The sequence below is a fragment of the Triticum urartu genome, chromosome 5A (genome assembly GCF_056163025.1).
Source record: "Triticum urartu cultivar PI428250 chromosome 5A, HENAU_Tu73, whole genome shotgun sequence".
NCBI classification, from domain to species: domain Eukaryota; kingdom Viridiplantae; phylum Streptophyta; class Magnoliopsida; order Poales; family Poaceae; genus Triticum; species Triticum urartu.
In genome coordinates this window covers 361,905,568-361,928,829 of record NC_141877.1, presented here as the reverse complement: position 1 = coordinate 361,928,829, position 23,262 = coordinate 361,905,568, and the positions used below count along the sequence as shown (strand labels likewise).

Sequence of the window (23,262 nt, the reverse complement as noted above, 5' to 3'; positions counted from 1 at the left end):
TAACCATAGAGCTTTCCACCAGCCAAATATGCATATAGTATAGTTGTTGCATTTCCATTACTCTCTATGTGTTACCTTGCCAGCATATTTCATGTGCTGACCCGTTTTCGGGCTGCAACGTTAATGTTGCAGACTTTTCAGACGATGATTAAGGAGTTTTAGGTCGTGGTTCTATACTCAGTGATGCCGTTGGAGTTGATGGACTCACTTATCTTCCAAGCCTTCCGCTGTTATCGTTATTAGATGGCCTTAAGCCATATTTATTATAATAAGTTCTCTTTTGAGACACTCGATGTAATAAGTGTGTGATTGCTACTCTGCTATAAATCCTCCGAGTACTGTGTGGTGTCAGCATTACTGATCCAGGGATGACACCGGAGCACAGAGATCAGACTGTTTGAGGTCTGGTCGCTACAAGGCTCCCAAGTGACACCTAGCCAATCTAGGAGACACCACTCTCCAAGAAGTAACAAATGGTGTGTAGGTAATGAACTCCTTGCTCTTGTGCTTCAAATGATAGTCTCCCCAACACTCAACTCTCTCTCATAGTATTTGGATTTGGTGGAAAGAAGATTTGAGTGGAAAGTAACTTGGAAAGGCTAGAGATCAAGATTCATATGGTAGGAATGGAATGTCTTGGTCTCAACACATGAGTAGGTGGTTCTCTCTCAGAACATATGAGTTGGAATGGTGTATGTGTTCTGATGGCTCTCTCATCGAATGAGGAGGAGGTGGAGGGGTATATATAGCCTCCACACAAAATCCAACCGTTACACAGTTTTCCAATCTCGATGGGACCGAATCAACAAACTCGGTCGAACCGAAAATGTAAACCTAGTGACCGTTAGAGATTTTCGGTGGGACTGACATGCAACTCGGTATGACCGATATGGTTAGGGTTTGAGCATAACATAATCTCGGTGAGACCGATTACACAAACTCGGTGAGACCAAATTTGGTAATTAGCTAACCAGAGAGTTGGTCAGGCAAACTCGGTGGGACCGATTTGCTCTTTCGGTGAGACCGAGTGGAACTCGGTTAGACCGAAAAGTTACAAAGGGGAAACACTGAGTTTACATTGCAATCTCGGTGGGACCGATTCGCTCTTTCGGTGAGACCGAAAAGTTACGAAAGGGAAACAGAGAGTTTGCAACCCCATCTCGGTGAGACCGAGATCCCTATCGGTAGGACCGAATTGCTAGGGTTTGGCAGTGGCTAATGACAAGTGAAACTCGATGGCGTCGGATAGGAAGAATCGGTAGGACCAAGTTTGGCTTAGGGTTTAGGTTACATGTGGATATGGGAAAGTAGTTGAGGGTTTTAGAGCATATCACTAAGCACATGAAGCAAGAGGCTCATTAAGCAACACCTCATCCCTTATTGATAGTATTGGCTTTTCCTAAAGAGTCAATGTGATCTTGGATCACTAAAATATAAAATGAAGAGTCTTGAGCTTTTGAGCTTGAGCCAATCCTTTGTCCTTAGCATTTTGAGGGTTCCACTTTCACATCCATGCCATGCCAATCATTGAGCTTTCCTGAAATAATCATCTTAGAATAGCATTAGCTCAATGAGCTATATGTTGTTATGAATTACCAAAACCACCTAGGGATAGTTGCACTTTCAGGTTGAAAGCTTTTTCTATATATATCTATCGTGTCAAATCAATTTATAATTTAACTCCACAACAACCGAAATTGTAAGTGTGCACACATTTCAGGCACGTATCCTACTATGCAATAGATTTTAGAAGTATCATGAGAAACCAGAGAATTAACTTGCCTGCCTCACCTATCATCTGGAGATTAACAGAAGGCCGAACCAACACATCCAAGCATTTGTAGAATTGGACCCCAAACAATTGAGAAATGATGCCTAGAATGGAAAGGCTGCACAAGGCACACAAGAATAATCTAAAGCAGGGTAATCATAAAAATGGAATATTATCAACCTACCACAAAGCAGGATGCTGAACTATACAACTCATGTCTTTTCAGGAACATTTTTGCACACAAAAAATTTAGATGCACAAAATAGAGCCAGGAAAGCTGGATACTATAATCTGAATCACCAAAAATCAGTTGAACTATTCATACCCAAAAGTAGGCAAAAGGGAGAGTACATATATTAGTTCTTCCAAACCATCTAAGACGGGTCATATTTAGCTGTAGGCAAAGAAAGGTACATTTCTGTAGTTATAGACTTATAGTTGCATAAGCACCATGCATGCGGTATGATGGCATCATGACCAAAACTATGAAATTCAAAAGACATTTTTGTACTAATTGGCTCCTCAGTGAAGCTGGTACAGAAGAAGAGGATCATACTGGGTATTGTTCTTATCTTTCTAGAAAAGAAAGGGTAAAAACTGATTCAGAGCTGTCTGCGGATAGGCAAATCTATTCATCTTGATTAACTAAAGAGTTTATATACTTATTCCCTCGATTTTATTCTGTCTAGTAGGTTTGCAGTAGACGTGGGTACAGGTTACTCAATCTGAAAGCCGGAACGGTAGTGTTGGAGCAGATCAAACGACTGGGCCACTCAAATGTGATTTTCATCAGTTGGTCATCACGGATACTTGACTCGCATACTTCTTCCCTCGACTTTGTTCTGTCCAGTAGGTTCTGCAGTAGATGGAACCAAAAGAGATGTTTTGTCCTCAATGTGCTAATTCAAACTAAACAATCAGAATGAGGCGTGCTCTCTAGAGATGGAAAGCAACGAACTGAATGTCCCAGCAAAACAACAAACTGTACCATAAGAGTTTGAAGAATTTATTGGTTGCACCATTACTAATGAAGTTAACATCCACCTGCCAAATGATATTCGATCTAGGGGTAGGATAAACAGAATTAAGGGGAATAAAGAGAAGGGAAGCGGAAAAGGTAACAACGATAAGGCGAAGGTGTCGCAATTGTGCGAGATTCTATCTATTTGTTCGTGTTTAAGAATCAGCTTTTTTATCTGTCTGACTTCATGAACTGATAATTGGATATTCACTCTTGCCGTATACTTTTTTATTTGTGTGAATGACTTAGTTAATATTCATTCATCATCATGTACAGTTTAGTTGCAACTGAAATATATGTACTTATAACTATCTGAATGCTTAGATTTTCCTGTCTACATATATATGACCAAACAGCAAGTTAGAGGCTTGCAGAAAACACACACAAATCGCCAGATATCTTGTAATAATGCAGTATAGGATATCTTGCAGTTCCGGGCAATACTGACCAACAGACCATCTTCTTAATAGCCCCAAGCTACTGAGAAACCTGCAAACCCATCCAAACCAACAAAAATGACATTAGGAACAGACCCCTTGCATCACCTGCACTTCTCCAACCTCTACTGATAGAGACATACCTTGCATCTGGTACTCATAGAAGCATGGGGGATGTGGCAGATATACAGGACAGGGGCCGTGTTCTCCGGCTCCTCTGGTTGCTTCTTCTCCCGAATCCTCTGCTCTTTCACCTCCAGAGGCTACAACAATCACAACACAACATCAGGGACAAGGAAAAGATGCATGTGCGTGTGTTTTTCTATTGGGTTCGATTTGGTTCGAAGGCAAAGCACGCACGCACCATGAAGTCCTTCCCCTCACGGTCTTGGAACCAGCCGAGCGCCGCAAGAACACCCGCCTCTGTTTCCTCTTCTTCTCCATCAACCCCATCTCCCTCAGTGAAACCTCCATGTAGCTCTCTCTGTCATTGAAGAATTCAGGTTATCAAATGTAAAAATGTACAATATATGTATTTCTCACTATCAAAATTGACCAGCGGCGCAGGACTGTAGAGTAAAAGACCAGCACGCTATGCATGCCTACCATGTTTCACAATGAAATAAAGCTGGATTGCAACTGAAATATCTCTCCTTGTATCTCCTATATCCCACACACCTAAATTAAACAAGCAAGTTAGCATGTCATTATTTACAAAGAAACACCACAACAACCTTATCAACTACTCCTTTCTTCTCTGTAGTTCTAATTTTTTAACAAGGTGCAATGATTTATCCCTATTTACTCTTACACTAAGATGTAAATTTAGTGTGTGGCATATATGTTAATACACCCAACCTAAAATCTGAGGAGAGTAAAAACTTATGCAGGACAGGAGCATCATGAGGCCTAGGTTGGGATCAGCTCACCTTCTAGCATAGGACGAACTCATCTGGACAGTACCAAATAGAAAATTCAATCCTTAACAATGTATTCAATAATATGAAAGAGAAATGCATCCTGTTACAGGCGAAGAAGCTCACCTTGCGCCTCATAAGTCCAGTCAACCAAGAGTTAGCTGCATTGTTCCAGATCTCATCTAATACTTTTGTCACTCGTTGCTCCACAATGTTCCAGATCTTAATATATTATCACTAAAGAAACATTCGTGAGAATATTTCGATCAGATTAGAGAATCAACTAATAACTATCAACTACTTTTTCGACGTTGTATTTTTATACGCACCTTAACAAGGCCAATCCAGCTATAGCCTGTAGGTTTGGCCCATGCGGTTGTGGACTATCTTGCATCTCCTCGTTTTATCCAAGAATCCAGTGATGGAAATCCACTCCCTCAAGCCGGAGAAGAAACATAGTTGAGAAAATCTCGCCGGAGAATAAGAACAGAGCATGGGCTGGGACTTACCAGGGTGATGCACATGTAGTTGGCCGGCGGGCGCGGAGTACTGCGCGAAGGGGGCGGCGGAAGCGGGATCCGGCACCGGCGGCTCGAGGGGATGGGAGGCTCCCTGCCGCTACTGTCACTCCCCACGGTGAGGAGATGCAGTGGCTGCCGGCCAAGGAAGGAAGAGGCCGCGGCGGGGAGGCGGAGGAGGAGGCGCTCATGGTGGAGAACAGGAGGATGGGGGCGGAGTGCTGCGGCGGCTGTGGGGCTGGGCGTCTGGGCGAAAGGAGTCAGGCACGTCGCGCGCGGCGCGGGAAGTGCGGCCTGGCCCAAAGCGCTCTCACACGTTCAACGGGCTGACCCAGCCAATAAAGAAACCACTGACGAATAGGACCATCAGCCAACTCGGGCCACTCGTCATAATGCGAAAGGGTACCGGCGGGTGTGCATGCGACGATTCATCCTTTCCATCAACTGCAGACGAGCCAGGAACCCACGACGCGCACGCGGGGAAGTCTCACCCCGCCAATAGACAGGCGCAGAGAGCCCACCAGTCATGGAGGAGGAGAAAAAATAATAGCAAGGTAAAATGTGCAGTAAAGATCTAATGGTCTGGAAGACTCGGTTGACCGAAATCTGGCAGATCGAACGGTCAACGAAGGAGCAAATCGGGGGAGCTTCCTGATGGGGAGTCACCCAGCATCCTTATAGGTTAAAATTTCCCTTTTGTATTTTCTTTTACTTTAACCTAGTTTCTGTTTCTTTTAGTTTTACTTATTTTAGGTTTTATAAAATACAGCACTAGCCCCTAAATCAGTATTAGTAATTAGGCTACTGCCATACAAAGTTTGACACTTTAATAAAATAGGTTTGTTTTTGTTTATTATTTAAAAGCATTTGGTAATTGTTTTCAGCTACTGTTTTATTTATTTTAGGGAATTAAACAATCTAAAAAAATGTTGGTTAACCACCAATGTTAACAAATGAAAATTTGCCACATGATGAACATTTCAGTTTGCATGTTTTAAAACTTTGAATCTTGGACTGTAATTTGAATTTGATTTTGAACCGGGTTGAATCGAAGGGGGATTTAGCAACAGTGAAAACGATAATATCGCACCATTAACATGGGATTACTGTAGCTTAATTATATGGGCGTCACAGCGCTGCAGTAGCAAGCTGGGCGGCCAGAGCTAGGGTAGCAGGCGTCGAGGTCGGAGGTGAAGGGGAACGTAGCATGCAATTTCAAACAAATTCCTACGGTCACGCAAGATCTATCTAGGAGATGCATAGAAATGAGAGGGGAAGAGTGTGTCCACGTACCATCATAGACCGAAAGTGGAATCGTTAGTTTAACGTGGTTGATGTAGTCGAACGTCTTCTCGATTCAACCGATCAAGTACCGAACGTACGGCACCTCCAAGTTCTGCACACGTTCAGCTCGATGACGTCCCTCGAACTCTTGATCCATCAAAGTCTCGAGGGAGAGTTTCGTCAGCACGACGGCGTGGTGACGGTGATGGTGAAGTGATCTGCGTAGGGCTTCGCCTAAGCACTGCGAGAATATGACTGGAGGAGTAAACGGTGGAGGGGGGCAACGCACACGGCTAAGAACAGTTGATGCGTCTTCGAGGTGCCCCCCCTCCCGCCCCCGTATATAAAGGAGGGAAAGGGGAGGATACCGGCCTATGGGCACCCCAAGTGGGAGGAGTCCCACTTGGGCTCCTAGTCCAATTCGCCCCCCTTCCTTTTACCGGAAGGGGAAAGGAGGAAGAAGAGGGAGGAGGAGAAGGAAAGGGGGACGCCGCCCCCTCCCCTAGTCCAATTTTGACTCCTTCGCTGGGGGGCGTCACCCCTTGTGAGCTGCCTTGCCTCCCTCCTATGGCCCGCATCTTCCCCTTGGGGGTTCCGGTAACCCCCCCCCCCCCCCCCCCCGTACTCCGATATGTACTCGATACATTCTGAAACACTTCAAGTGTCCGAATACTATCGTCTAATATATCAATCTTTACCTCTCGACCATTTCGAGACTCGTCGTCATATCCATGATCTCATCCGGGACTTCGAACAATCTTTGGTCACCAAAACACATAACTCATAATACAAATCATCATCAAACGTTAAGCGTGCGGACCCTACGGGTTCGAGAACTATGTAGACATGACCGAGACACCTCTCCGGTCAATAACCAACAACGAAACTTGGATGCTCATATTGGTTCCCACATATTCTACGAAGATCTTTATCGGTCAAACCGTAATGACAACATACGTCATTCCCTTTGTCATCGATATATTACTTGCGCGATATTCGATCGTCGGTATCTTCATACCTAGTTCAATCTTGTTACCGGCAAGTCTCTTTACTCGTTCTGTAATGCATCATCCCGCAACTAACTCATTAGTCACATTGCCTGCAAGGCTAATCATGATGTGCATTACCGAGAGGGCCGAGAGATACCTCTCCGATACTCGGAGTGACAAATCCTAATATCGTTCTTTGCCAACCCAACAAACACGTCGGAGATACCTGTATAGCATCTTTATAATCACCCAGTTACGTTGTGACGTTTGATAGCACACAAGGTATTCCTCCGATATTCAGAAGTTCCATAATCTTATAGTCAAAGGAATATGTACAAGTCATGAAGAAAGCAATAGCAATAAAACTTAACGATCATTATGCTAAGCTAATGGATGGGTCTTGTCCAATACATCATTCTCCTAATGATGTGATCTCATTCATCAAATAACAACACATGTCTATGGTTAGGAAACTTAACCATCTTTGATTAACGAGCTAGTCTAGTAGAGGCATACTAAGGACACTGTGTTTTGTCTATGTATTCACACATGTATCAAGTTTCCGGTTAATACAATTCTAGCATGAATAATGAACATTTATCATGGTATAAGGAAATAATAATAACAACTTTATTATTGCCTCTAGGGCATATTTCCTTCAGTCTCCCACTTGCACTAGAGTTAATAATCTAGATTACATTGTAATGATTCAAACTCGCATGGAGTCTTGGTGCTGATCATGTTTTGCTCGTGGAAGGGGCTTAGTCAATGGGTCTACCACATTCAGATCCGTATGTATTTTGCAAATCTCTATGTCTCTCTCTTTGACTTGATCACGGATGGAGTTGAAGCGTCTCTTATGTGTATGATTCTCTTGTGCAATTGCTCCAGTATTGTCACAAAAGATTTTCATTGGACCCGATGCACCAGGTATTACACATAGATCGGATATGAACTCCTTCATCCAGACTCCTTCATTTGTTTCTTCCGAAGCAACTATGTACTCCGCTTCACACGTAGATCCCGCCGCGACGTTTTGCTTGGAACTGCACCAACTGACAGCTCCACCATTCAATATAAATATGTATCCGGTTTGCGATTTAGAGTCATCCGGATCAGTGTCAAAGCTAGCATCGACGTAACCATTTACGACGAGCTCTTTGTCACCTCCATAAACTAGAAACATATCCTTAGTCCTTTTCAGGTACTTCAGGATGTTCTTGACCGTTGTCCAGTGATCCACTCCTGGATTACTTTGATACCTCCCTGCTAAATTTATAGCAAGGCACACATCATGTCTGGTACACAGCATTGCATACATGATAGAACCTATGGCTGAGGCATATGGAATGACTTTTATTTTCTCTCTATCTTCTGAAGTGGTCGGGCATTGAGTCTGACTCAACTTCACACCTTGTAACATAGGCAAGAGCCCTTTCTTTGACCGATCCATTTTGAACTTCTTCAAAACTTTGTCAAGGTATGTGCTTTGTGAAAGTATAATTAAGTGTCTTAATCTATCTCTATAGATCTTGATGCCCAATATATAAGTAGCTTCTCCAAGGTCTTCCATTCAAAAACTCTTATTCAAGTATCATTTTATGCTATCCAGAAATTCTATATCATTTCCAATCAACAATGTGTCATCCACATATAATATTTGAAATGGTACAGAGCTCCCACTCACTTTCTTGTAAATACAGGCTTCTCCAAAGTCTGTATGAAACCGTATGCTTTGATTACTTCATCAAAGCGTATATTCCAACTACGAGATGCTTGCACCAGTCCATAAATGGATCGCTGAAGCTTACACACTTTGTTAGCACCTTTACGATCGACATAACCTTCTAGTTACATCATATACAACTCTTCTTTAATAAATCCATTAAGGAATGCAGTTTTGACGTCCATTTGCAAGATTTCATAATCATAAAATGCGGCAATCGCTAACATGATTCGGACAGACTTAAGCATCACTACGGATGAGAAGGTCTCATCGAAGTCGACTCCTTGAACTTGTCGAAAACCTTTCGCAACATGTCGAGCTTTGTAGACAATAACATTACCATCAGCGCCAGTCTTCTTCTTGAAGATCCATTTATTCTCTATGGCTTGCCGATCATCGAGCAAGTCAACCAAAGTCCATACTTTGTTCTCATACATGGATCCCATCTCAGATTTCATGGCCTCAAGCCATTTCGCGGAATCTGGGATCATCATCGCTTCCTCATAGTTTGTAGGTTCGTCATGGTCTAGTAACATGACTTCCAAAACAGGATTACCATACCACTGGTGCAGAACATACTCTGGTTGACCTATGAGGTTCGGTAGTAACTTGATCTAAAGTTTCATGATCATCATCATTAACTTCCTCACTAGTTGGTGTAGGCATCACGGGAATGGTTTTCTGTGATGAGCTACTTTCCGATTCGAGAGAAGGTACAATTACCTCATCAAGTTCTACTTTCCTCCCACTCACTCCTTTTGAGAGAAACTCCTTCTCTAGAAAGGATCAATTCTTAGCAACAAAGAAACGACAACTTAGGTTTCTTGCCAATCCACAGTTCACACGGTGTCATCTCAACGGATTTAGATGGTGCCCTATTTAACATGAATGTAGATGTCTCTAATGCATAACACCAAAATGATAGTGGTAAATCGGTAAGAGACATCATAGATCGCACCATATCTAATAAAGTATGGTTACGACGTTCGGCCACACCATTACGTTGTAGTGTTCCAGATGGCGTAAGTTGTGAAACTATTTCACATTGTTTTAAATGAAGACCAAACTCGTAACTCAAATATTCGCCTCCGCAATCAGATCGTAGAAACTTTATTTTCTTGTTACGATGATTATCCACTTCACTCTGAAATTCTTTGAACTTCTCAAATGATTCAGACTTGCGTTTCATTAACTAGATATACCCATATATGCTCAAATCATCTGTGAGGGTCAGAAAATAACGATACCCGCCACGATCCTCAACTCTCATCGGACCGCATACATCAGTATGTGATACGTCTCCAACGTATTTATAATTTTTGATTGCTCCATGCTATATTATCTACTATTTCGGACTATATTGGGCTTTATTTTCCACTTTTATATTATTTTTGGGACTAACCTATTAACCGGAGGCCCAGCCAGAATTGCTGTTTTTTGCCTATTTTAGTGTTTCGGAGAAATAGAATATTAAACGGAGTCCAAACGGAATAAAATCTTCGGGAACGTGATTTTCTCACCGAACGTGATCCAGGAGACTTGGACCCTACTCCAGGGAGTCAAATAGGAGGTCACGAGGGTGGGGGGCGCCCCCCCCTAGGGCGCGCCCCCCTGCCTCGTGGGCCCCTTGGTGCTCCACCGACGTACTCCTTCCTCCTATATATACCTACGTACCCCCAAACGATCAGAACAAGAGCCAAAAACCTAATTCCACCACCGCAACTTTCTGTATCCACGAGATCTCATCTTGGGGCCTGTTCTGGAGCTCCGCCGGAAGAGGGCCGTCATCACGGAGGGCTTCTACATCATCCTAGCCCCTCCGATGAAGTGTGAGTAGTTTACCTCAGACCTTCGGGTCCATAGTTAGTAGCTAGATGGCTTCTCTCTCTCTTTGAATCTCTATACAAAGTTCTCCCCCTCTCTTGTGGAGATCTATTCGATGCAATCTTCTTTTTGCGGTGTGTTTGTTGAGACCGATGAATTGTGGGTTTATGATCAAGTCTATCTATGAATAATATTCGAATCTTTTCTGAATTCTTTTATGTATGATTGGTTATCTTTGCAAGTCTATTCGGATTATCCGTTTGGTTTGGCCAACTAGATTGGTAGTTCTTGCCATGGGAGAAGTGCTTAGCTTTGGGTTTGATCTTGCGCTGTCCTTATCCAGTGACAGAAGGGGCAGCAAGGCACGTATTGCATCGTTGCCATCGAGGATAACAAGATGGGGTTTATTTTATATTGCATGAATTTATCTCTACATCATGTCATCTTGCTTAAGGCGTTACTCTGTTTTTAACTTAATACTCTAGATGCATGCTGGATAGCGGTCGATGAGTGGAGTAATAGTAGTAGATGCAGAATCGTTTTGGTCTACTTGTCACGGACGTGATGCCTATATACATGATCATGCCTAGATATTCTCATAACTATGCTCAATTCTGTCAATTGCTCGATAGTAATTTGTTCACCCACCATAGAATACTTATGCTCTTGAGAGAAGCCACTAGTGAAACCTATGGCCCCCGGGTCTATTCTCATCATATCAATCTCCATCACTTTAATCTTGCTTTGCTTTTTTACTTTGCTTTTACTTTTTACTTTGCATCTTTATACCAAAAAAACCAAAAAATAATATATCTATCAGATCTCACTCTCGTAAGTGACCGTGAAGGGATTGACAACCCCTAATCGCGTTGGTTGCGAGTAGCTATCGCTTTGTGCAGGTACGAGGGACTTGAGCGTGGCCTCCTACTGGATTGATACCTTGGTTCTCAAAAACTAAGGGAAATACTTATGCTACTCTACTGCATCATCCCTTCCTCTTCGGGGATAACCAACGCAAGCTCAAGACGTAGCAAGAAGGGTTTCTGGCGCCGTTGCCGGGGAGTCTACGCAAAAAGTTAACATACCAAATACCCATCACAATCCCTATCTCTCGCATTGCATTATTTGCCATTTGCCTCTCATTTTCCTCTCCCCCAATTCACCCTTGCCGTTTTATTCGCCCTCTCTCTCTCTCTATCCTCCCTCTCTATTTGCCTCTTTTTGCCCGCTTGCTTTTTGTTTGCTCGTGTGTTAGATTGCTTGTTTGTCGCGATGGCTCAAGATACTACCAAATCGTGTGACTTCACTAATACCAATAATAATGATTTCCTTAGCACTCCGATTTCTCCTCTTACCGATGCTGAATATTGTGAAATTAATGCTGCTTTGTTGATTGTTGTTATGAAAGATCAATTCGCCGGCCTTCCTAGTGAAGATGCTGCTACTCATCTGAATAGCTTCGTTGATTTATGTGATACGCAAAAGAAAAAATATGTCACGACCCGGATTTGACAAAATCCAAGTCTTTGTGCTTCCTATGCTATCCCTGGATCGTAGCTAGCACACACAGTAACAATAATGAATATCAGTAAAACATACATCATTTTACTACAACAATAGATCCAGAATTAAGCAAATACATACCATTTGCACAGCTTAATGCTGGCGCATAATACAGCGGAATTATACGTAGTCGCTAAGTTAGGGCACCATCAACGCCACTGGGCTCGTTGAGTGTAGACCATAACCCTATTGTCTCATAATCTATTGAGATCTGCACATGACAGGTGCAGATGAGTACGTGGAATGTACTCGCAAGTTGCAAAGGAAAGTATAACAAAATATATATGCAGGGTAAGTATTGGTGGAGGTTTCCTTTGCATAAAGCCAATTTTCTCCTATACTAAATTTTTGTAAAGTTCTTTTGAAATAAAAAAATAGTTTTTGGTATAAAAGATAGGAGTGAGACAGTTCGATATACGCACCAGTGCTTATTCTCCAAAATAGTTTTAAAACATACATAAGGTTGAAGTGAAACACATTCACTGTGCTCATTCCTCAACTTTAACCCTTAAAACATATTTTTAGAAAAAGAGAGGGGAGATTCTTCTTCAGTCCAAGTCTTCAGTTGCTCAAAATTGCCCGTAACCGGGGGCACGGCTAATCGATTAGGTTTAACCCTCTGCAGAGGTCGTACACGTTCCCCACATGACACAACCAACCCCGTTTATCGTTGCACACTTGGGTGCACGACTAGGAGGAGATTGTGACGAAGCCTTTCCGTAACAGCCCCCTATACCACCAAGCCCCCGCAACTTCGGCACGAAGGCCTCTCTCCGATGGCGGTCCTGGGGTAGGGTTTCCCGTTAGTACTAAGCTAAGCCAGAGCCCATAGTAGCATGTGGCTATACTGGAAGCTACATCCAACTGTACTTGGAAGATCTCAGGGCCCTGGACGGCGGTCCCCACCAAAAACCTGTGTGCAAGACCCCAGTCGGGCGCATTCACTGCAAGACCCCGATTGGGCGCAATCACTTGTAGACGCTCCCATCAATACCATTCCGCCCAGGGAGTAGAAGGAAAACAATATATAGTTTTTGTTTTTCAATTTTTTTTCACAAAAACGTTGCCCCAAAAGAGGGCAAGTTTATTTGTTTAAAACTTGTTTGATTGTCAACCCACCCATTTGTGCAAGCGCGACCAAGCATGGTAGTAAGTCTTGAACCTAAGGCTCTAGATAGTAATAGTACTTTGCAAAACTTTTGTAAAACATGCATAACATAAATTCAAAGAGATATGCATAATATGAAAATATAGGTCAGGGCATGATCAAATTGCAACTTGCCTGTTGAAGGAAATATGCCCTAGAGGCAATAATAAAGTTATTATTTATTTCCTTATATCATGATAAATGTTTATTATTCATGCTAGAATTGTATTAACCGGAAACATAATACATGTGTGAATACATAGACAAACAGAGTGTCACTAGTATGCCTCTACTTGACTAGCTCGTTAATCAAAGATGGTTATGTTTCCTAACCATGAACAAAGTGTTGTTATTTGATTAACGAGGTCACATCATTAGTTGAATGATCTGATTGACATGACCCATTCCATTAGCTTAGCACCCGATCGTTTAGTATGTTGCTATTGCTTTCTTCATGACTTATACATGTTCCTATGACTATGAGATTATGCAACTCCCGTTTGCCGGAGGAACACTTTGTGTGCTACCAAACGTCACAACGTAACTGGGTGATTATAAAGGAGCTCTACAGGTGTCTTCAATGGTAGATGTTGGGTTGGCGTATTTCGAGAATAGGATTTGTCACTCCAATTGTCGGAGAGGTATCTCTGGGCCCTCTTGGTAATGCACATCACATAAGCCTTGCAAGCATTGCAACTAATGAGTTAGTTGCGGGATGATGTATTACGGAACGAGTAAAGAGACTTGCCGGTAACGAGATTGAACTAGGTATTGAATACCGACGATCGAATCTCGGGCAAGTAACATACCGATGACAAAGGGAACAACGTATATTGTTATGCGGTCTGACCAATAAAGATCTTCGTAGAATATGTAGGAGCCAATATGGGCATCCAGGTCCCACTATTGGTTATTGACCGGAGACGTGTCTCGGTCATGTCTACATAGTTCTCGAACCGTAGGGTCCGCACGCTTAACATTACGATGACAGTTATTATGAGTTTATGCATTTTGATGTACCAAAGATTGTTCAGAGTCCCGGATGTGATCATGGACATGATGAGGAGTCTCGAAATGGTCGAGACATAAAGATTGATATATTGGAAGCCTATGTTTGGATATCGGAAGTGTTCCGGGTGAAATCGGGATTTTACCGGAGTACCGGGAGGTTACCGGAACCCCCCGGGAGCTATATGGGCCTTAGTGGGCTTTAGTGGAAAGGAGAAAGGGGCAGCCCAAGGTGGGCAGCGCGCCTCCCCCCTCCCCTAGTCCTATTAGGACAAGGAGAGGTGGCCGGCCCCCTCTCTCTCTTTCCCCCCTCGAGGAATCCTATTCCAACTAGGATTGGGGGGGGGGGGAATCCTACTCCCAGAGGGAGTAGGACTCCCTTGGCGCGCCCTCCTTGGCCGGCCGGCCCCTCCCCCTTGGCTCCTTTATATACGGAGGCAGGGGGGCACCCTAGGACACACAAGTTGATCCTTGAGATCGTTCCTTAGCCGTGTGCGGTGCCCCCTGCCACCATATTCCACCTCGATTATATTGTAGCGGTGCTTAGGCGAAGCCCTGCGACAGTAGAATATCAAGATCGTCACCACGCCGTCGTGCTGACGGAACTCCTCCCCGACGCTTTGCTGGATCGGAGCCTGGGGATCGTCATCGAGCTGTACGTGTGCTAAGAACTCGGAGGTGCCGGAGTAACGGTGCTTGGATCGGTCGGATCGGGAAGACGTACGACTACTTCCTCTACGTTGCGTCAACGCTTCCACAGTCGGTCTGCGTGGGTACATAGACAACACTCTCCCCTCTCGTTGCTATGCATCACCATGATCTTGCGTGTGCGTAGGAAATTTTTTGAAATTACCGCGTTCCCCAACAGTGGCATCCGAGCCTAGGTTTTATGGTTTGATGTTATATGCACGAGTAGAACACAAGTGAGTTGTGGGCGATATAAGTCATACTGCCTACCAGCATGTCATACTTTGGTTCAGCGGTATTGTTGGACGAGACGACCCGGACCAACATTACGCGTACGCGTACGCGAGACCGGTTCCCCCGACGTGCTTTGCACATAGGTGGCTTGCGGGCGACTGTCTCTCCAACTTTAGTTGAACCGAGTATGGCTACACCCGGTCCTTGCGAAGGTTAAAATGGAGTCTATTTGACAAACTATCATTGTGGTTTTGATGCGTAGGTGAGATTGGTTCTTGCTTAAGCCCGTAGCAGCCACGTAAAACTTGCAACAACAAAGTAGAGGACGTCTAACTTGTTTTTGCAGGGCATGTTGTGATGTGATATGGTCAAGGCATGATGATGAATTTTATTGTATGAGATGATCATGTTTTGTAACCGAGTTATCAGCAACTGGCAGGATCCATATGGTTGTCGCTTTATTGTATGCAATGCAATCGCGATGTAATGCTTTACTTTATCACTAAGCGGTAGCGATAGTCGTGGAAGCATAAGATTGGCGAGACGACAACGATGCTACGATGGAGATCAAGGTGTCGCGCCGGTGACGATGGTGATCATGATGGTGCTTTGGAGATGGAGATCACAAGCACAAGATGATGATGGCCATATCATATCACTTCTATTGATTGCATGTGATGTTTATCCTTTTATGCATCTTATCTTGCTTTGATTGACGGTAGCATTATAAGATGATCTCTCACTAAATTATCAAGAAATGTTCTCCCTGAGTATGCACCGTTGCCAAAGTTCGTCGTGCCCAGACACTACATGATGATCGGGTGTGATAAGCTCTACGTCCATCTACAACGGGTGCAAGCCAGTTTTTGCACACGCAGAATACTCAGGTTAAACTTGACGAGCCTAGCATATGCAGATATGGCCTCGGAACACGGAGACCGAAAGGTCGAGCGTGAATCATATAGTAGATATGATCAACATAACGATGTTCACCATTGAAAAATTACTCCATCTCACGTGATGATCGGTTATGGTTTAGTTGATTTGGATCACGTGATCACTTAGAGGATTAGAGGGATGTCTATCTAAGTGGGAGTTCTTAACTAATTTGATTAATTGAACTTAAACTTATCATGAACTTAGTACCTGATAGTATCTTGCTTGTTTATGTTGATTGTAGATAGATGGCTCGTGCTGTTGTTCCGTTGAATTTTAATGCGTTCCTTGAGAAAGCAAAGTTGAAAGATGATGGTAGCAATTACACGGACTGGGTCCGTAACTTGAGGATTATCCTCATTGCTGCTCAGAAGAATTACGTCCTGGAAGCACCGCTGGGTGCCAGGCCTGCTGCTGGAGCAACACCAGATGTTATGAACGTCTGGCAGAGCAAAGCTGATGACTACTTGATAGTTCAGTGTGCCATGCTTTACGTCTTAGAATCGGGACTTCAACGACGTTTTGAACGTCATGGAGCATATGAGATGTTCTAGGAGTTGAAGTTAATATTTCAAGCAAATGCCCGGATTGAGAGATATGAAGTCTCCAATAAGTTCTATAGCTGCAAGATGGAGGAGAACAGTTCTGTCAGTGAGCATATACTCAAAATGTCTGGGTATAATAATCACTTGATTCATATGGGAGTTAATCTTCCAAATGATTGCGTCATTGACAGAATTCTCCAATCACTGCCACCGAGCTACAAGAGCTTCGTGATGAACTATAATATGCAAGGGATGAACAAGACTATTCCCGAGCTCTTTGCAATGCTGAAAGCTGCGGAGGTAGAAATCAAGAAGGAGCATCAAGTGTTGATGGTTAACAAGACCACTAGTTTCAAGAAAAAGGGCAAAGGGAAGAAGAAGGGGAACTTCAAGAAGAACGGCAAGCAAGTTGCTGCTCAGGAGAAGAAACCCAAGTCTGGACCTAAGCCTGAAACTGAGTGCTTCTACTACAAGCAGACTGGTCACTGGAAGCGGAACTGCCCCAAGTATTTGGCGGATAAGAAGGATGGCAAGGTGAACAAAGGTATATGTGATATACATGTTATTGATGTGTACCTTACTAGAGCTCGTAGTAGCACCTGGGTATTTGATACTGGTTCAGTTGCTAATATTTGCAACTCGAAACAGGGACTACGGATTAAGCGAACACTGGCAAAGGACGAGGTGATGATGCGCGTGGGAAACGGTTCCAAAGTCGATGTGATCGCGGTCGGCACGCTACCTCTACATCTACCTTCGGGATTAATATTAGACCTAAATAATTGTTATTTGGTGCCAACGTTGAGCATGAACATTATATCTGGATCTTGTTTGATGCAAGACGATTATTCATTTAAATCAGAGAATAATGGTTGTTCTATTTATATGAGTAATATCTTTTATGGTCATGCACCTTTGAAGAGTGGTCTATTTTTGATGAATCTCGATAGTAGTAAACACACATATTCATAATGTTGAAGCCAAAAGATGCAGAGTTGATAATGATAGTGCAACTTATTTGTGGCACTGCCGTTTAGGTCATATCGGTATAAAGCGCATGAAGAAACTCCATAGTGATGGACTTTTAGAACCACTTGATTACGAATCACTTGGTACTTACGAACCGTGCCTCATGGGCAAGATGACTAAAACGCCGTTCTCCGGTACTATGGAGAGAGCAACAGATTTATTGGAAATCATACATACCGATGTATGTGGTCCGATGAATATTGAGGCTCGTGGCGGATATCGTTATTTTCTCACCTTCACAGATGACTTAAGCAGATATGGGTATATCTACTTAATGAAACACAAGTCTGAAACATTTGAAAAGTTCAAAGAATTTCAGAGTGAAGTTGAAAATCATCGTAACAAGAAAATAAAGTTTCTACGATCTGATCGTGGAGGAGAATATTTGAGTTACGAGTTTGGTGTACATTTGAAACAATGCGGAATAGTTTCGCAACTCACGCCACCCGGAACACCACAGTGTAATGGTGTGTCCGAACGTCGTAATCGTACTTTACTAGATATGGTGCGATCTATGATGTCTCTTACTGATTTACCGCTATCGTTTTGGGGTTATGCTTTAGAGACGGCCGCATTCACGTTAAATAGGGCACCATCAAAATCCGTTGAGACGACGCCTTATGAACTATGGTTTGGCAAGAAACCAAAGTTGTCGTTTCTTAAAGTTTGGGGCTGCGATGCTTATGTGAAAAAGCTTCAACCTGATAAGCTCGAGCCCAAATCGGAGAAATGTGTCTTCATATGATACCCAAAGGAGACTGTTGGGTACACTTTCTATCACAGATCCGAAGGCAAGACATTCGTTGCTAAGAATGGATCCTTTCTAGAGAAGGAGTTTCTCTCGAAAGAAGTGAGTGGGAGGAAAGTAGAACTTGACGAGGTAACTGTACCTGCTCCCTTATTGGAAAGTAGTACATCACAGAAAACTGTTTCTGCGACACCTATACCAATTAGTGAGGAAGCTAATGATGATGATCATGAAACTTCAGGACAAGATACTACTGAACCTCGTAGACAACCAGAGAGAGATCCGGACACGAGTGGTACGGTAATCCTGTTCTGGAAATCATGCTGCTAGATCATGATGAACCTACGAACTATGAAGAAGCGATGGTGAGCCCAGATTCCGCAAAATGGCTTGAAGCCATGAAATCTGAGATGGGATCCATGTATGAGAACAAAGTATGGACTTTGGTTGACTTGCCCGATGATCGGCAAGCAATTGAGAATAAATGGATCTTCAAGAAGAAGACTGACGCTGATGGTAATGGTACTGTCTACAAAGCTCGACTTGTCACAAAAGGTTTTCGACAAGTTCAAGGGGTTGACTACGATGAGACTTTCTCACCCGTAGCGATGCTTAAGTCTGTCCGAATCATGTTAGCGATTGCCGCATTTTATGATTATGAAATTTGGCAGATGGATGTCAAAACTGCATTCCTGAATGGATTTCTGGAAGAAGAGTTGTATATGATGCAACCGGAAGGTTTTGTCGATCCAAAGGGAGCTAACAAAGTATGCAAGCTCCAGCGATCCATTTATGGACTGTTGCAAGCCTCTCGGAGTTGGAATAAACGCTTTGATAGTGTGATCAAAGCATTTGGTTTTATACAGACTTTCGGAGAAGCCTGTATTTACAAGAAAGTGAGTGGGAGCTCTGTAGCATTTCTGATATTATATGCGGATGACATATTACTGATTGGAAATGATATAGAATTTCTGGATAGCATAAAGGGATACTTGAATAAGAGTTTTTCAATGAAAGACCTCGGTGAAGCTGCTTACATATTAGGCATAAAGATCTATAGAGATAGATCAAGGCGCTTAATTGGACTTTCACAAAGCACATACCTTGACAAGATTTTGAAGAAGTTCAAAATGGATCAAGCAAAGAAAGGGTTCTTGCCTGTGTTACAAGATGTGAAGTTGAGTCAGACTCAATGCCCGACCACTGCAGAAGATAGAGAGAAAATGAAAGATGTTCCCTATGCTTCAGCAATAGGCTCTATCATGTTTGCAATGCTGTGTACCAGACCTGATGTGTGCCTTGCTATAAGCTTAGCAGGGAGGTACCAAAGTAATCCAGGAGTGGATCACTGGACAGCGGTCAAGAACATCCTGAAATACCTGAAAAGGACTAAGGATATGTTTCTCATATATGGAGGTGACAAAGAGCTCACCGTAAGAGGTTACGTTGATGCAAGCTTTGACACTGATCCGGACGATTCTAAATCGCAAACCGGATACGTGTTTACATTAAACGGTGGAGCTGTCAGTTGGTGCAGTTCTAAACAAAGCGTCGTAGCGGGATCTACATGTGAAGCGGAGTACATAGCTGCTTCGGAAGCAGCGAATGAAGGAGTCTGGATGAAGGAGTTCATATCCGATCTAGGTGTCATACCTAGTGCATCGGGTCCAATGAAAATCTTTTGTGACAATACTGGTGCAATTGCCTTGGCAAAGGAATCCAGATTTCACAAGAGAACCAAGCACATCAAGAGACGCTTCAATTCCATCCGGGATCTAGTCCAGGTGGGAGACATAGAGATTTGCAAGATACATACGGATCTGAATGTTGCAGATCCGTTGACTAAGCCTCTTCCACGAGCAAAACATGATCAGCACCAAGGCTCCATGGGTGTTAGAATCATTACTGTGTAATCTAGATTATTGACTCTAGTGCAAGTGGGAGACTGAAGGAAATATGCCCTAGAGGCAATAATAAAGTTATTATTTATTTCCTTATATCATGATAAATGTTTATTATTCATGCTAGAATTGTATTAACCGGAAACATAATACATGTGTGAATACATAGACAAACAGAGTGTCACTAGTATGCCTCTACTTGACTAGCTCGTTAATCAAAGATGGTTATGTTTCCTAACCATGAACAAAGTGTTGTTATTTGATTAACGAGGTCACATCATTAGTTGAATGATCTGATTGACATGACCCATTCCATTAGCTTAGCACCCGATCGTTTAGTATGTTGCTATTGCTTTCTTCATGACTTATACATGTTCCTATGACTATGAGATTATGCAACTCCCGTTTGCCGGAGGAACACTTTGTGTGCTACCAAACGTCACAACGTAACTGGGTGATTATAAAGGAGCTCTACAGGTGTCTCCAATGGTAGATGTTGGGTTGGCGTATTTCGAGAATAGGATTTGTCACTCCGATTGTCGGAGAGGTATCTCTGGGCCCTCTCGGTAATGCACATCACATAAGCCTTGCAAGCATTGCAACTAATGAGTTAGTTGCGGGATGATGTATTACGGAACAAGTAAAGAGACTTGCCGGTAACGAGATTGAACTAGGTATTGAATACCGACGATCAAATCTCGGGCAAGTAACATACCGATGACAAAGGGAACAACGTATATTGTTATGCGGTCTGACCGATGAAGATCTTCGTAGAATATGTAGGAGCCAATATGGGCATCCAGGTCCCGCTATTGGTTATTGACCGGAGACGTGTCTCGGTCATGTCTACATTGTTCTCGAACCGTAGGGTCCGCACGCTTAACGTTACGATGACAGTTATTATGAGTTTATGCATTTTGATGTACCAAAGATTGTTCAGAGTCCCGGATGTGATCATGGACATGACGAGGAGTCTCGAAATGGTCGAGACATAAAGATTGATATATTGGAAGCCTATGTTTGGATATCGGAAGTGTTCCGGGTGAAATCGGGATTTTACCGGAGTACCGGGAGGTTATCGGAACCCCCCGGGAGCTATATGGGCCTTAGTGGGCTTTAGTGGGAAGGATAAAGGGGCAGCCCAAGGTGGGCAGCGCGCCTCCCCCCTCCCATAGTCCTATTAGAGAGGTGGCCGACCCCCTCTCTCTCTTTCCCCCCTCGAGGAATCCTAATCCTATTCCAACTAGGATTGGGGGGGGGATCCTACTCCCAGAGAGAGTAGGACTCCCTAGGCGCGCCCTCCTTGGCCGGCTCCTACTCCCAGAGGGAGTAGGACTCCCTTGGCGCGCCCTCCTTGGCCGGCCGCCCCCTCCCCCTTGGCTCCTTTATATACGGAGGCAGGGGGGCACCCTAGGACACACAAGTTGATCCTTGAGATCGTTCCTTAGCCGTGTGCAGTGCTCCCTGCCACCATATTCCATCTCGATTATATTGTAGCGGTGCTTAGGCGAAGCCCTGCGACGGTAGAATATCAAGATCGTCACCACGCCGTCGTGCTGACGGAACTCCTCCCCGACGCTTTGCTGGATCGGAGCCCGGGGATCGTCATCGAGCTGTACGTGTGCTAAGAACTCGGAGGTGCCGGAGTAACGGTGCTTGGATCGGTCGGATCGGGAAGACGTACGACTACTTCCTCCACGTTGCGTCAACACTTCCGCAGTCGGTCTGCGTGGGTACGTAGACAACACTCTCCCCTCTCGTTGCTATGCATCACCATGATCTTGCGTGTGCGTAGGAATTTTTTTTGAAATTACTGCGTTCCCCAACACCTGTGTCTTGAAGTTGATTCTCTATTCGTTACCGTCACTCCTTCACTTTATGATATATCTATCGATAAAACAAAATACTTCAACACACACAATCCAAATGAAGATCCAAATGAAAGATTCAAATTGACAATAAATACATTCGTAGGATAATTAGCATGACGTGGCTACGGTTTGAGATAGAATCAAGTTTGGTCTTAACCGAGACATGACATAGTCGTATTCTACGATTGTATTCAAGTGATACTAAGTGAAGATCATGGTTCGATATAAAAGATGGGTCGTGAGACAATTCCTACAACAAATTCTATCACAAGACTATTCGGAATATTTGACTTGGTTAAACGAAAGTGGGTATGGCATACGTTTCAAGATAAAGAATTAAATTCTTAATCTTGTAACTCCAATTTTTTTGTGGTGATATCAAATGATCAGAGAGGTTCCCTAGGATCTAAGAGATTTAACCTATAGTCACATTTTATTTTAACGAAGTTATTAAACGATGATCAAAGAAGATCAAACTAAGGTGTTGAGGTTAAAACATCAACTAAACATTGCTAAAGAATAATTCAATGAGATCTAATAGAAAGGTGAGGTCCTAAGGACCAACTTTCTTATATAAAACATTTTTATGTGTTTTACAAAATAAAAGATATAGCAAAATTACTCAAATACACTTTCTAAATTTGAATCAAAATTTAAATCACCAAAGTTGAAATAGTTTAATTCCATAATAAACTAAATGTTTCAAGGAATCCGGGGATATAAAGTTTGTCGAATTCGGACATACGGTTTGAGAGATACGATTTTTCGAACTTTGGGTATTTTCTGAAAATGCTATACGAGAATTACATGGAGCTGCTACGTGTCAAATTTTGAATGGTCGATACCTCTTCGTTTTAAAGAAAAATAAAAGAGAGGAGTGATTGCTGCTTACGGGGATAGATGGCCGGCGATGTTACGCAACAGCGGCGGCTCGGGTTCGTGGGACTCCGGCAGTCTCCGATGACGAAGGCAAGGTGGACGGCGGAGAGGAGGCCGAGGCGAGCTCGAGGATAGCCACGGAAGGCTCGGACCTGTCCTTGGGCGACCGTGAGGTCTCGCCGGAGTTGGGCTGAGCTCCAGCGGATGCGGGTGTTGAAAAACAGCGC

The 23,262-nt window shown here is 43.4% G+C and overlaps 1 long non-coding RNA gene across 13 annotated transcripts; it reads right to left on the bottom strand.

The window, feature by feature from the left end:
* Positions 1-216: 216 nt before the first annotated feature.
* On the bottom strand, positions 217-4,975 carry LOC125527206 (uncharacterized). 13 transcript variants are annotated; one of them, XR_015604665.1, is made up of 9 exons: positions 4,476-4,956; positions 4,273-4,383; positions 4,159-4,181; positions 3,836-3,907; positions 3,594-3,713; positions 3,373-3,492; positions 3,241-3,281; positions 1,792-1,889; positions 238-1,537 (listed from the first exon to the last, which is right to left on the bottom strand). It is a non-coding gene; the product is annotated as an uncharacterized LOC125527206 (long non-coding RNA). The 13 variants fall into 13 exon arrangements; XR_015604662.1 differs by having other exon boundaries at positions 246-1,537; positions 1,792-3,281; positions 4,476-4,975; XR_015604663.1 differs by lacking the exons at positions 238-1,537; positions 1,792-1,889 and adding an exon at positions 2,064-2,627 and having other exon boundaries at positions 2,760-3,281; positions 4,476-4,959.
* Between the last annotated feature and the right edge of the window lie 18,287 nt (positions 4,976-23,262).